The sequence below is a fragment of the Prionailurus viverrinus genome, unplaced genomic scaffold (genome assembly GCF_022837055.1).
Source record: "Prionailurus viverrinus isolate Anna unplaced genomic scaffold, UM_Priviv_1.0 scaffold_180, whole genome shotgun sequence".
NCBI classification, from domain to species: domain Eukaryota; kingdom Metazoa; phylum Chordata; class Mammalia; order Carnivora; family Felidae; genus Prionailurus; species Prionailurus viverrinus.
Genome location: NW_025927570.1, coordinates 4883 through 17500, shown reverse-complemented (window position 1 = coordinate 17500; position 12618 = coordinate 4883). Strand labels below are relative to the sequence as shown.

At 63.4% G+C, this 12618-nt stretch overlaps 1 pseudogene; it reads right to left on the bottom strand.

Moving 5' to 3' along the window:
* Positions 1–12387, bottom strand: part of LOC125158220 (TAR DNA-binding protein 43-like) — a 16551-nt pseudogene extending 4164 nt beyond the window's left edge.
* Positions 12388–12618: the final 231 nt, after the last annotated feature.

Sequence of the window (12618 nt, the reverse complement as noted above, 5' to 3'; positions counted from 1 at the left end):
CCCGGCGACGCGGGCCGGGGAAGGGGGGGCCGGCCGGCCGGCTGGCTCGGGTCGGCCGTCCTTGCGGCCCCCCCCGTTCTTTCTTGCGGGGGACTGGGTCGACCAGCAGCCCCTCACGCTGGCGCGGGCGCCCACTCGCGCCTAAGTCCAGGCGTTTTGAGGTCGACCAGCACGCCCGAGCATGGGGCCCGGGGGAGGTGGCGACGCGGGACTCGAGGTCGACCGGCACGCCGCGGACCGGGCGACCTGAGACGCGGCGCTTGGCGCTCGAGGTCGACCAGCACGCCGGGAGCCGGGGGCCGGGGACCCACGGACCGGGAAACTCGACGACGTGGGACTCGAGGTCGACCAGCGCGCCGAGGACCTGAGGTCGACCGGCACACCGCGGACCGGGGTACCGGGGACATGGCGACCCGGGACTCGAGGCCGACCGGCACGCTGGGGGGCTGAGGACCCCGAGGCTCGGCGCTTGACGCTCGAGGTCGACCGGCACACCGGGGACCGGGCGACCTGAGACGCGGCGCTTGGCGTTCGAGGTCGACCCGCGGACCGCGGACCGGGAGACAGGGCGACCCGAGACGCGAGGCCGACCAGCACGCCGGGGGCCGGGGGCCGGGGGCCGGGGGCCGGGGACCGCGGGCGACCAGCACGCCGGGGCCAGGGGCCAGGGACCCCCCCCCCCCCCCAGACGCGGCGCTTGGCACTCGAGGTCGACCAGCACGCCGGGGACCCGCGGACTCGAGGTCGACCAGCGCACCGCGGACTGGGAGACTCGGCGACTCGGGATTTGAGGTCGACCAGCACGCCGAGGACCCTGAGACGCGGCGCTTGGCGTTTGATGTAGACCAGCACGCCGGGGACCGCGGACCCGCGGCCGACCAGCACGCCGGGGCCGGGGCCGCCCCCCCCCCTCCCCCCGAGACGCGGCGCTTGGCGCTCGAGGTCGACCAGCACGCCGGGGACCCGCGGACTCGAGGTCGACCAGCGCACCGCGGACTGGGAGACCCGGCGACTCAGCGACTCGGCGACTTGGGATTTGAGGTCGACCAGCACGCCGAGGACCCTGAGACGCGGCGCTTGGCGTTTGATGTAGACCAGCACGCCGGGGACCGCGGACCCGCGGCCGACCAGCACGCCGGGGCCGGGGCCGGGGCCGGGGCCGCCCCCCCCTCCCCCCGAGACGCGGCGCTTGGCGCTCGAGGTCGACCAGCACGCCGGGGAGCCGCGGACCCGGTGACTCGGCGCTCGAGGTCGACCAGCACGCCGGGAGCCGGGGGCCGGGGATCCACGGACTGGGGAAACTCGACGACGTGGGACTCGAGGTCGACCAGCGGAACGGGGGACCGGGGACATGGCGACCCGGGACTCGAGGCCGACCGGCACGCTGGGGGGCTGAGGACCCCGAGGCTCGGCGCTTGACGCTCGAGGTCGACCGGCACACCGGGGACCGGGGCCCCGCGGACTGGTGACCTGGGGCTTGGCGCTGGAGGTCGACTGGCATGCCGGGAGCCGGGGGACCCGGTGACCTGGGACTTGAGGTCGGCCGGCACGCTGGGAGCCGGGGACGCTGGGATCTGCGGATCTGAGACCCGAGGTCGACCGGCACACCGCGGACCGGCACGCTGGGGGCCAGGGACACGGTCACCTGAGCCCCGAGTCCCGACCCCTTAGCCCCGGGGTCGACCCGAACCCCGGTTGCCTGAGTGCCCGGGACTCGAGGAGACCCGAGTTCTACCAGCACGGCCGAGCCCCGTGACCTGGGATCTGCGGAGCTGGGGGTCCGTTGACCTGGTCCCCGAGGTTGACCGGCACGCTGGACTCCGCCGCGGCCGTCTACCCCAAAGTTTAGGAAACCCGTGGATCGCTAGCGACTCTGGGCCCGGTGAGGTCGGCCACCCGAGTCCCCGGGTTCGATGACGAGCGTTGACCCGCTGCCCCCCGGCGCCACCGCCCTGGCCCACGCCTGTCCTTTCTTCCCGTGATTTTTTTTTTTTTTTTCCTCCCACCTCCACTCCTGTCGCCGCTTCCCCCGATCGGATCGGCCCCGCCTTCGTTTGCGTTACTATCCTGGACACCCGTTTCTTTCGTTGTAGCACTGGTGGGGGCTGCGTGACGGCGAGACGACGACCATCCACAGACGGTATCTGGTGGCAGGAAGGAGGGTCTCGGTTAGGCGTCCGTTCGATCCACAGAGCCCTCTTGGTGCGCCCTCCGTTCCGTGTCCCCCTCCCCCCACCCCAGCCGGGAAACGCTACTGACCCAGGTGCCTGGGGACGAGGCCGTGCGCCGGCGAGGCAGGTGCTGCGTCCCGGCCGCTCTGCTGCGATCGGCCCGTAGTCGTCACACACGGACTCCCTCACTCCACCACCGTGGTGCCCGGACGCCCCCTGCCTGTTGGTCGCTTTTATACTACCCAAAGAGGTCGACGGGGTGGGCGGTGGGGCTTGAGGAAGCTGTCTGGGAGTACATGGATGGAAATAGGAACAGTTGTAGTTAGAAGGAATGGGAAGGGGGGGGGTGTGCGGGGGCGGGCGGGAGGGGGGTGTTTTCACGCACGCACGGGAGGGGCGGAGGGGCGGAGGGGCGGAGGGGCGGAGGGGCAGAGAATAGGATCTCAAGATCATTTTGGAAATCTCAACCTGTGTTATTCTCCAAGCACCTTCAACAGAAGTATTTGGTGTAAAAGATGACCACAGAGGGACAACTCAAAACACCACCTCTGCGGCTGAGGGGGCCCCCGGACAGACAGGGAGGGTCAGGACCGGAAGGACAGCTTCCCTCCTTCCTGGAACCCAGATGGGAAGGCAGAAGTGCTCCCCCACCCCGACTTAGAGTTGAGGCTCTGCCACACTCAGGCGGTGCTAGTCGCCCACTCTCTTGCTGTCCAGAAGGAATTCCTGTTCTCCTGTGGGGTCATGTAGTTCGGGGGAACTTCCCAAGCCGCTCAGCTCACAAGAACACCTACGCCCAGTGTCATGAACTCCCTCCCTCACACTCGCCATCCCCCTCTGAAGCCCAGAAGGGAAAGAAAAAGAAAACATCGACTGCCTGCCTGCCTGCCTGCCTGCCTGCCTGCCTGCCTGCCTGCCTGCCTGCATTTACTATTCTATGTGTTGCCTCACCTATTAACACTGGAAACACAACTCGCATGCCAAATATTCCCATCCTTGTAAAAGCGAACAGTTCAGGGCACCTGGGTGCCTCACTCGGTAAGGTGCCCGAGTCTTGCCTCAGGTCATGATCTCGGGGTTCTTGAATTTCAGCCCCCACATCTGGCTCTGTGGTGACACCTTGGAGCCTGCTTGGTGATCCATTCTCTCCCTCCCTACCCCCCTCTCTCCCACTCACTCACTCAACTGGAACGAATGCATACGTAATAAGTAAATAAATGTATATGTGTGTGTACACTTCAGCGGGCTCTTAGTCTACTACTCACAAAGCTATGGGACCATCACTGTTCATTCCAAACTATTTCCATCACCTCAAAGAGAAAGAAACCCCACGCCCCCCTCTTCCTCCCCCCCCCCCCCAAGTACCTTCGACACTGACTCGAGGTTTCTCAACAGCCTTGCAAGCCCTGCAATGTTTCCAAACACTGGTGCTCCCCAACCCCCCCCCCCCCCCCCCCGTCAAAGAACTCCCCTAATTCAGGCACTTCCGGGTTGTTCCAACACCTGGAACGGCGGGGGGGGGGGGGGAGGGGAGACTGCTGTGTTGGGGGGGGGCGGCACGGGACACAGAAGCACTCTGAATCCCCTTCCCTTTGCCTCTCTTCCATCTGGGGTTTCCTGAGGTGTATCCTTTGACGCCATCACTCATCTATGAGAAATGAGAAAAAGAGGACCGAACGTGGCTAGATCGTTTTCGATAGCCTGATACGCATACCCACACGCACACCAAAAGAAACGAAAATTGCGATCCGCTGGAAGGTCAAACGACGGCAGAGTGGTGCAACTAATGACGCTACACTCACACGATACGAGAGAATGCGGCTGTTACAGATTATGTGGGCAGAGAGGTTTTCGTAGCACGGGAATCCGCTTGTGGTGTTCCGATACTTCATGACGAGCGGTGGGAAACCTTCTTAGAGCCGAAGACACCAAATCATCATTTCAAAGGCTACGGGTGGTGAAATCGCTCTGGCTTGCAACTTCTTAACCCCCTATGTGGTTCTCCATGATTGCATTTCAGCTTCCTCCCTTATCCGAGCCAACGACCCTACCTGGTTTTTTAGGTATTTATTTGTTTTTAAAGAGGTTAAGTACGACATTGGGTCCTAAACGGAGGCAGAGCTTTGGCTACTGGTCTCCGAAACGATGATTGTCTCTATATTTGTATGGATCTGCCTAACTTTTGCCTCTCACGCCTTTCCTCTCGCTGCATAACATCTTAAGATGAAGGGAGCCCGCTCAGGTGGGACCGCCGCTTGTGGAAAAAGTCATCGGGGCAAAATAGTGAAAGCAGCGTCGATCAAGAATATGTTGCGGGTTACACACATATTCCCGTTTCATCCCCACCCCCTATCGATCAATCACTTACTCCCCTTTGATGCCATGTTTTGTTTATTCCTGTATTTATGGATGGGTTTTCAAAGATTTTATTGTAAGTAAGCGCTACATCCAGCGTGGGACTCGAACTCGCAACCCACGAGATACAGTTGCACGATCCACCACCTGTGCCCACCAGGTACGCTGATGCCACGTTTTCTTTCTTTGCCTCCCTGCCGGCTGGCCTGCCTCCCTCCCGGCCGGCCGGCCTGCCTGCCTGCCGGCCTGCCTGCCTGCCTCCTTCCCGGCCTGCCTGCCTGCCGGCCGGCCGGCCTGCCTGCCTCCCTCCCTCCCTTCCTCCCGGCCTCCCTCCCGGCCGGCCTGCCTCCCTCCCGGCCAGCCGGCCTGCCTGCCTCCCTCCCGGCCTGCCTGCCTGCCGGCCGGCCTGCCTGCCTGCCTCCCTGCCGGCCGGCCAGCCTGCCTGCCTCCCTGCCGGCCTGCCTGCCAGCCTGCCTGCCTCCCTGCCGGCCTGCCTGCCGGCCTCCTTCCCGGCCTGCCTGCCTGCCTGCCTCCCTCCCGGCCGGCCTCCCTGCCTGCCGGCCTGCCGGCCTGCCGGCCTGCCTCCCTGCCTGCCGGCTGGCCTGCCTCCCTGCCTCCCTCCCTGCCGGCCTGCCTGCCTGCCTGCCTCCTTCCCGGCCTGCCTGCCTGCCTGCCGGCCTGCCTGCCGGCCTGCCTGCCTCCCTCCCGGCCTGCCTGCCTGCCTGCCTGCCTGCCGGCCTGCCTGCCTGCCGGCCCTCCGGCCGGCCGGCCTGCCTGCCTCCCTGCCGGCCTGCCTGCCTCCCGGCCGGCCTGCCTGCCTGCCTGCCTGCCGGCCGGCCGGCCTGCCTGCCTCCCTGCCGGCCTGCCTGCCTCCCTGCCTGCCTCCCGGCCTGCCTGCCTGCCTCCCTGCCTCCCTGCCTCCCTGCCGGCCTGCCTGCCTCCTTCCCGGCCTGCCTGCCTGCCTGCCTGCCTGCCTGCCTGCCTGCCTGCCTCCCTCCCTCCCTCCCTCCCTCCCTCCCTCCCTCCCGGCCTCCCTCCCGGCCGGCCTGCCTGCCTCCCTCCCGGCCTGCCTGCCTCCCTCCGGCCTGCCTGCCTGCCTGCCGGCCTGCCTGCCTGCCGGCCCTCCGGCCGGCCGGCCTGCCTGCCTCCCGGCCGGCCTGCCTGCCTGCCTGCCGGCCGGCCGGCCTGCCTGCCTCCCTGCCGGCCTGCCTGCCTCCCGGCCTGCCTGCCTGCCTCCCTGCCTCCCTGCCTCCCTGCCTCCCTGCCGGCCTGCCTGCCTGCCTCCTTCCCGGCCTGCCGGCCGGCCGGCCTGCCTGCCTGCCTGCCTGCCTCCCTCCCTCCCTCCCTCCCGGCCTCCCTCCCGGCCGGCCTCCCTCCCTCCCGGCCTGCCTGCCTCCCTGCCGGCCTGCCTGCCCTGCCTGCCTGCCGGCCTGCCTGCCTGCCGGCCCTCCGGCCGGCCGGCCTGCCTGCCTCCCTGCCGGCCTGCCTGCCTCCCGGCCGGCCTGCCTGCCTGCCTGCCGGCCGGCCGGCCTGCCTGCCTGCCTGCCTGCCTGCCTCCCTCCCTCCCTCCCTCCCGGCCTCCCTCCCGGCCGGCCTCCCTCCCTCCCGGCCTGCCTGCCTCCCTGCCGGCCTGCCTGCCTGCCTGCCTGCCGGCCTGCCTGCCTGCCGGCCCTCCGGCCGGCCGGCCTGCCTGCCTCCCTGCCGGCCTGCCTGCCTCCCGGCCGGCCTGCCTGCCTGCCTGCCGGCCGGCCGGCCTGCCTGCCTCCCTGCCGGCCTGCCTGCCTCCCGGCCTGCCTGCCTGCCTCCCTGCCTCCCTGCCGGCCTGCCTGCCTGCCTGCCTCCTTCCCGGCCTGCCGGCCGGCCGGCCGGCCGGCCTGCCTGCCTGCCTGCCTGCCTGCCTGCCTGCCTCCCTCCCTCCCTCCCGGCCTCCCTCCCGGCCGGCCTCCCTCCCTCCCGGCCGGCCGGCCCGGCCTGCCTGCCTGCCTGCCTGCCTGCCGGCCGGCCTGCCTGCCGGCCCTCCGGCCCGCCGGCCTGCCTGCCTCCCGGCCGGCCTGCCTGCCTCCCGGCCGGCCTGCCTGCCTGCCTGCCGGCCGGCCGGCCTGCCTGCCTCCCTGCCGGCCTCCCGGCCTGCCTGCCTGCCTCCCTGCCTCCCTGCCTGCCTGCCTGCCTGCCTGCCTGCGGCCGGCCTGCCTGCCGGCCCTCCGGCCGGCCGGCCTGCCTGCCTCCCTGCCGGCCTGCCTGCCTCCCGGCCGGCCTGCCTGCCTGCCTACCGGCCGGCCGGCCTGCCTGCCTCCCTGCCGGCCTGCCTGCCTCCCGGCCTGCCTGCCTGCCTCCCTGCCTCCCTGCCGGCCTGCCCTGCCTGCCTCCTTCCCGGCCTGCCGGCCGGCCGGCCTGCCTGCCTGCCTGCCTGCCTGCCTGCCTCCCTCCCTCCCTCCCGGCCTCCCTCCCGGCCGGCCTCCCTCCCTCCCGGCCGGCCGGCCGGCCTGCCTGCCTGCCTGCCTGCCGGCCGGCCTGCCTGCCGGCCCTCCGGCCCGCCGGCCTGCCTGCCTCCCGGCCGGCCTGCCTGCCTCCCGGCCGGCCTGCCTGCCTGCCTGCCTGCCTGCCTGCCGGCCGGCCTGCCTGCCGGCCCTCCGGCCGGCCGGCCTGCCTGCCTCCCTGCCGGCCTGCCTGCCTCCCGGCCGGCCTGCCTGCCTGCCTACCGGCCGGCCGGCCTGCCTGCCTCCCTGCCGGCCTGCCTGCCTCCCGGCCTGCCTGCCTGCCTCCCTGCCTCCCTGCCGGCCTGCCTGCCTGCCTCCTTCCCGGCCTGCCGGCCGGCCGGCCTGCCTGCCTGCCTGCCTGCCTGCCTGCCTGCCTGCCTGCCTGCCGGCCTGCCTGCCTCCCTGCCGGCCGGCCTGCCTGCCTCCCTGCCGGCCTCCCTCCCGGCCGGCCTGCCTCCCTCCCGGCCTGCCTGCCGGCCTGCCTGCCGGCCTGCCTGCCTCCCTGCCTGCCTGCCTGCCTGCCTGCCTGCCTCCCTGCCTGCCGGCCGGCCGGCCGGCCGGCTTCCCTCCCGGCCTGCTTGCCTGCCTGCCTGCCTGCCTGCCTGCCTGCCGGCCTGCCTGCCTCCCTGCCTGCCTGCCTGCCTGCCTGCCGGCCTGCCTGCCTCCCTGCCGGCCGGCCTGCCTGCCTGCCTCCCTGCCGGCCTCCCCTCCCGGCCGGCCTGCCTCCCTCCCGGCCTGCCTGCCGGCCAGCCGGCCTGCCTGCCTGCCTCCCTCCCGGCCGGCCTGCCTGCCTGCCTGCCTGCCTGCCTGCCTGCCTGCCGGCCGGCCGGCCGGCCTGCCTGCCTGCCTGCCTGCCGGCCGGCCTCCCTTCCTCCCGGCCTCCCTCCCGGCCGGCCTGCCTCCCTCCCGGCCGGCCGGCCTGCCTGCCTGCCGGCCTGCCTGCCTCCCTCCCGGCCTGCCTGCCGGCCTGCCTGCCGGCCTGCCTGCCTCCCTGCCTGCCTGCCTGCCTGCCTGCCTGCCTGCCGGCCGGCCGGCCTGCCTGCCTGCCTCCCTCCCGGCCTCCCTCCCGGCCGGCCTGCCTCCCTCCCGGCCTGCCTGCCTGCCTGCCTCCCTCCCGGCCTCCCTCCCGGCCGGCCTGCCTGCCTGCCGGCCGGCCTGCCTGCCTGCCTCCTTCCCGGCCTGCCTGCCTGCCTGCCGGCCTGCCTGCCTCCCTCCCTCCCTTCCTCCCGGCCTCCCTCCCGGCCGGCCTGCCTCCCTCCCGGCCGGCCGGCCTGCCTGCCTCCCTGCCGGCCGGCCGGCCAGCCTGCCTGCCTGCCTGCCTCCCTGCCGGCCGGCCTGCCTGCCTCCCTCCCTCCCTCCCTCCCTCCCTCCCTGCCTCTATGTCCAACTAAAACATGAAGTCTGTGATGTGGGAGCTGTAGCCATCTGGTTCTTCCTATATCCCGATCACAGACCAAAGAACGATCTTTGCCATAGATTAGTGTTTTCAATAAATCATCTGTTCGATGGCTATCGATAAAGGACATTGTCAACTTTTAACGGCTGTGGACCCTGCTCCTGGGCACCCAGGGAAGCTAGGCTTTAACATTTACCAAGCTCCAAATGACCCTGTCAACCCCCAAAGTGTGTGCTCTGTTTCTGCCCTGAGCACACGTTGCATGTCCGCTTCATTTAAATAAACAACAACAAAAATGGATCAAAGGGGTGACTTGGCTGGCTGGCTCCCTCAGCTAGGTCAGGGGAGCGGGTGACTCTTCATTGCTGGGCTGTGAGTTCGGGCCTTATGTTGGGTGTGAAGAGGACATAAAAACAAAACCAATCGATCAGTCAGTCAGTCAGCTGAGAATTAAAAAGGAGCCTTCCAAACATACAGATGAGAAAATGGAAGAAAACCTCCCTGGATCCCCAAAGATTAAAGTCACACAGCTTTGCACATACTGAAAACAGAAAATAAACCCTGCAAAATTTTTCTGCCGTGTCTTTCGTCATTATACCTCGTAACAACAACAACAACAACAACAACAACAACAACGACAACTCCTCCTCCTCCTCCTCCTCCTCCTCCTCCTCCTCTTCCTCTTCCTCCTTCATCCATTCTATTTAAGAATTCCCAACACTGACAACTCTTATAAAGACCATCCAAGCACGGGACACAGAACTGCATTAGACCACATTCTTATGGCTACCAGACAGACATTAGAACTTCCACCCTTCGTGGTGACACCCCGAGCTCACTGATGAACTCTGCTTCCGAGTACTCTCGTGAAGCACACCACAAGCTCAGTCCGTGTTCACGGGACCACACTTAACAGATCGGGAACAGAACAGAACACACACCATACGGCGTTCACAGCAGCTGACGGAAGGCCAGGAGAAATACAAGTACCTCACACATCCAACTAATGGGGTTCTCTGAGAACAAAACTCTCTTTACGTCTTCCAACGTCTTCCAACGGGTGTGGATGTCCTTTGGATGCAGAAAACATTCGCACGTCATTTGCTATCGTTGCTCTCGGCACGCTCTTGCACCGAGGCCAAGGGACTGAGAGATGCATCTCGCCAGGTTAAAAAAAAATCTATCCATCGTGTGCCACCGCCACTGAGTGTCTGCACGCACTCTCTCCTTTTCTCACTCACACTAGCCTTTCGTACTTTGGCACCACTGTCGGTCGAACACGAGGATCAGAAAACACAAGGTTTCAGAAGTTCAAACAGCCTTCTGGTTCCATAGCACACCCTTGCATTCATAGCATGGATACGACTCCGTGAAATAAAGAGTAGTGGATATAAATGGGACACCCAAGGTCAAAGTCACAGCCTGTATGGTGTGAAGACGAATTCAAGAGTGAGAAAGCACGTAGACGGAAATATTCCTTCCTATGGCAGAATATTTACAGCACTGCTTTCAATGAAGTGCTTCTCCCGTAAACATTTGAAAGGAGATGAACGGCACAGATTCAATGAAGGCTTCATACTGTACTTCTGCATAGGAAGGGAGACAAGTGTCACAAACTACAAACGAAAGCAAAAAGACCAAACGCTGTGACACCATGATCTCCAAAAAGGAGGTTTTCCTGGGGGTGGGGAATTAATGTGGTGGGGTTCCAATTAACACAAGGAAAAAAGAATGTACTTATAATGAATGGGTTCCATAGTGAACACGCACAAAGAATTCACTTGACGAGTCCAGGGATACAATATTACAGGAGAAATCCTTTGATGTCCATTGTAGCCTGTGTGTGTGTGTGTGTGTGTGTGTGTGTGTGTGTGTGTGTGAGAGAGAGAGAGAGAGAGAGAGAGAGAGAGAGAACGAGAACCAATCAGGCAGTTGGTTCGCTTTCAAACACCTGATATTTCGACCCTTGATGTAACAAAACTTCTAAAATTCCTTTAGCTTTGCCTCTCTTTCTAAAGACAAATGTCAAAAACAGTGGTGAATATACTCCACGCTGAACGTACTGATTCTGAAAACTCTCAGTACGGATGGGTTTTATAATACACTTAACCATGTGTGGGGTGCTTGGTTGGCTCCGTCAGTTAAGTGTGTGACTGCGGCTCAGGTCATGATCTTACGGTTTGTGGGTTCGAGCCCTGCACCGGGCTCTGTGCGGACAGCCTGGAGCCTGCTTCGGATTCTGTGTCTCCCTCTCTCTCTCTCTGCTCCTTCCCCTTCCCACTCTGTCTCTCAAAAATAAATAAATGTTTAAAAAAGAAAGAAAGGAAAGAAAGAAAGAAAGAGAGAGAGAGAGAGAGAGAGAGAGAGAGAGAGAGAGAGAGAAGAGAAGAGAAGAGAAGAGAAGAGAAGAAAAAAAGAAATACACTTACCATGTGTTTAGAAAAATTTGAATTCCTACCAGTCTATACCTACCCCACTGTCTAAATTCCCCAGCTGGAAGATTTAGAATCTGTGCTTGAGCCAAAGCCTCCAGGAAAACCGCTGCCTGACTCTGCATTTGATGCGGGTCCCCAACCGATGGCCGCACCTGATTTAGAACCACTATCGGAGTTCTTTCCAGAACCAGGGACCCGAGGAGGTTCCTCGACACATGGCACATCGAAGTACCCTACGACCCAGCACTTTCACGACTAAGTACTTAGCCAAAGGATACAGGTCTGCTGTTTCCAAGGGGCACACGCACCTCAGTGTGCATAGCAGCACTATCAACGGTAGGCAAAGTATGGAAAGGGGCCAAATGTCCATCGACGGATGAATGGATACAGAAGAGGCGGTATCCATCTAACAACAGAGCAGTGCGCGGCCACCAGAGGGAATGAAGTCTTGCCATTTGCAAGTACCTGGATGGAACTGGAGGGTGTCATGCAAAGTGACATTTGTCCCTCAGAGAAACACATGTATCACAGGACCTCACCCGTGTGAGGACCTTCACTTCCCAAACAGAGGAACTCGGGAAGGGAAGGGAAGAAGGGAAGAAAAAATAACATACAAACAGGAAGGGGGACAAAAACGTAAGAGGCTCTTCCCTAAGGGGAACAAACAGAGGGTTCCTGGAGGGGGTTGTGCCGGGGCGGGGGCTGAAAGGGTGAGGGGTATGAAGGACTCTCCTCCTCAAACCACTGTTGCCCTATAGGCTAACTACCTTGGGGGTACATTGAAAAAATAAATTCAATAATAATATCAGAGAGGGCGAGGGCGAGGGCGAGGGCGAGGGCTACCTGATCATCTGCCAACGTCACAAAGGGAAAGTCCGGGAACCGTTTGGGAATGAAGCTGTCTACCGCTTCTCAGTCCTGGCAAAAGAACAGCTGCAGCTTATAGGCAGTCACGTCCCTCTGTAAGGCACCCGACAAACGCCTTCCTGCTTCTCAAAAGCTCATCTGGGCTTCGATGAGATTCAGGAAGTTTGCAGTCACCATCGTTCCTCGATCGCATGACTTTCACCTCGGTTTCCTATTACGTAAAACGAACACAGCCAAAGCCCTTTGAAGGACTAGTGTGAATATCTTTCCTGTCCTGAACCAGAAGAACCTCTCCAAAGCTACCAAAATATTCTTTCAGATCCTGTTCGGTTGTTTTCCACGGGAGACCCAACACTCTTAAATCGGACGTTTTCTGGATGGCTCTCTTCACTTTCACTGCTGAAGAAGCAGGCATCTGTCTCGTCCCTTTTTCTGTGGCTATCTTTGGGATAAGTTGACGACTGTCCGCTACCGGATTTCCCCAGCCAGCATCAGGGATGTGCAGGATGTGTTTGACCAGCCGGACACCTCTCATACACTGAGACGCTGGATTCCGGTAGTGCAGTCCACGTGCTGCCGACAAACTGGGCTGTCACTGTGGACAGCAGCACTGTCCCGTCGTCTTCCGATGGCATTTCAATGGGCTCGTCATTCTCATCTTTGGTCACCCGAGTACATTCAGACACCTGCTCTTATTTCTCTGCTAGGGTTCCGCTGCTAGGAAGCCTGACAGGGAACCCGAAGCGGCGAGGGATCCAGGAGCAGCCCAGCTACTGCTTCGCTCCCGCGAAATGGCCGCCTTGTAACTCTTTACGGAAGAGGAAAAAACACCACCGTGACCGCCACCATTTAATAACCTTGCTCTAAGTGTGGAGAAAGCAACCACCCATCCCCAAAAGGAAACTTGGGCAGGCTAC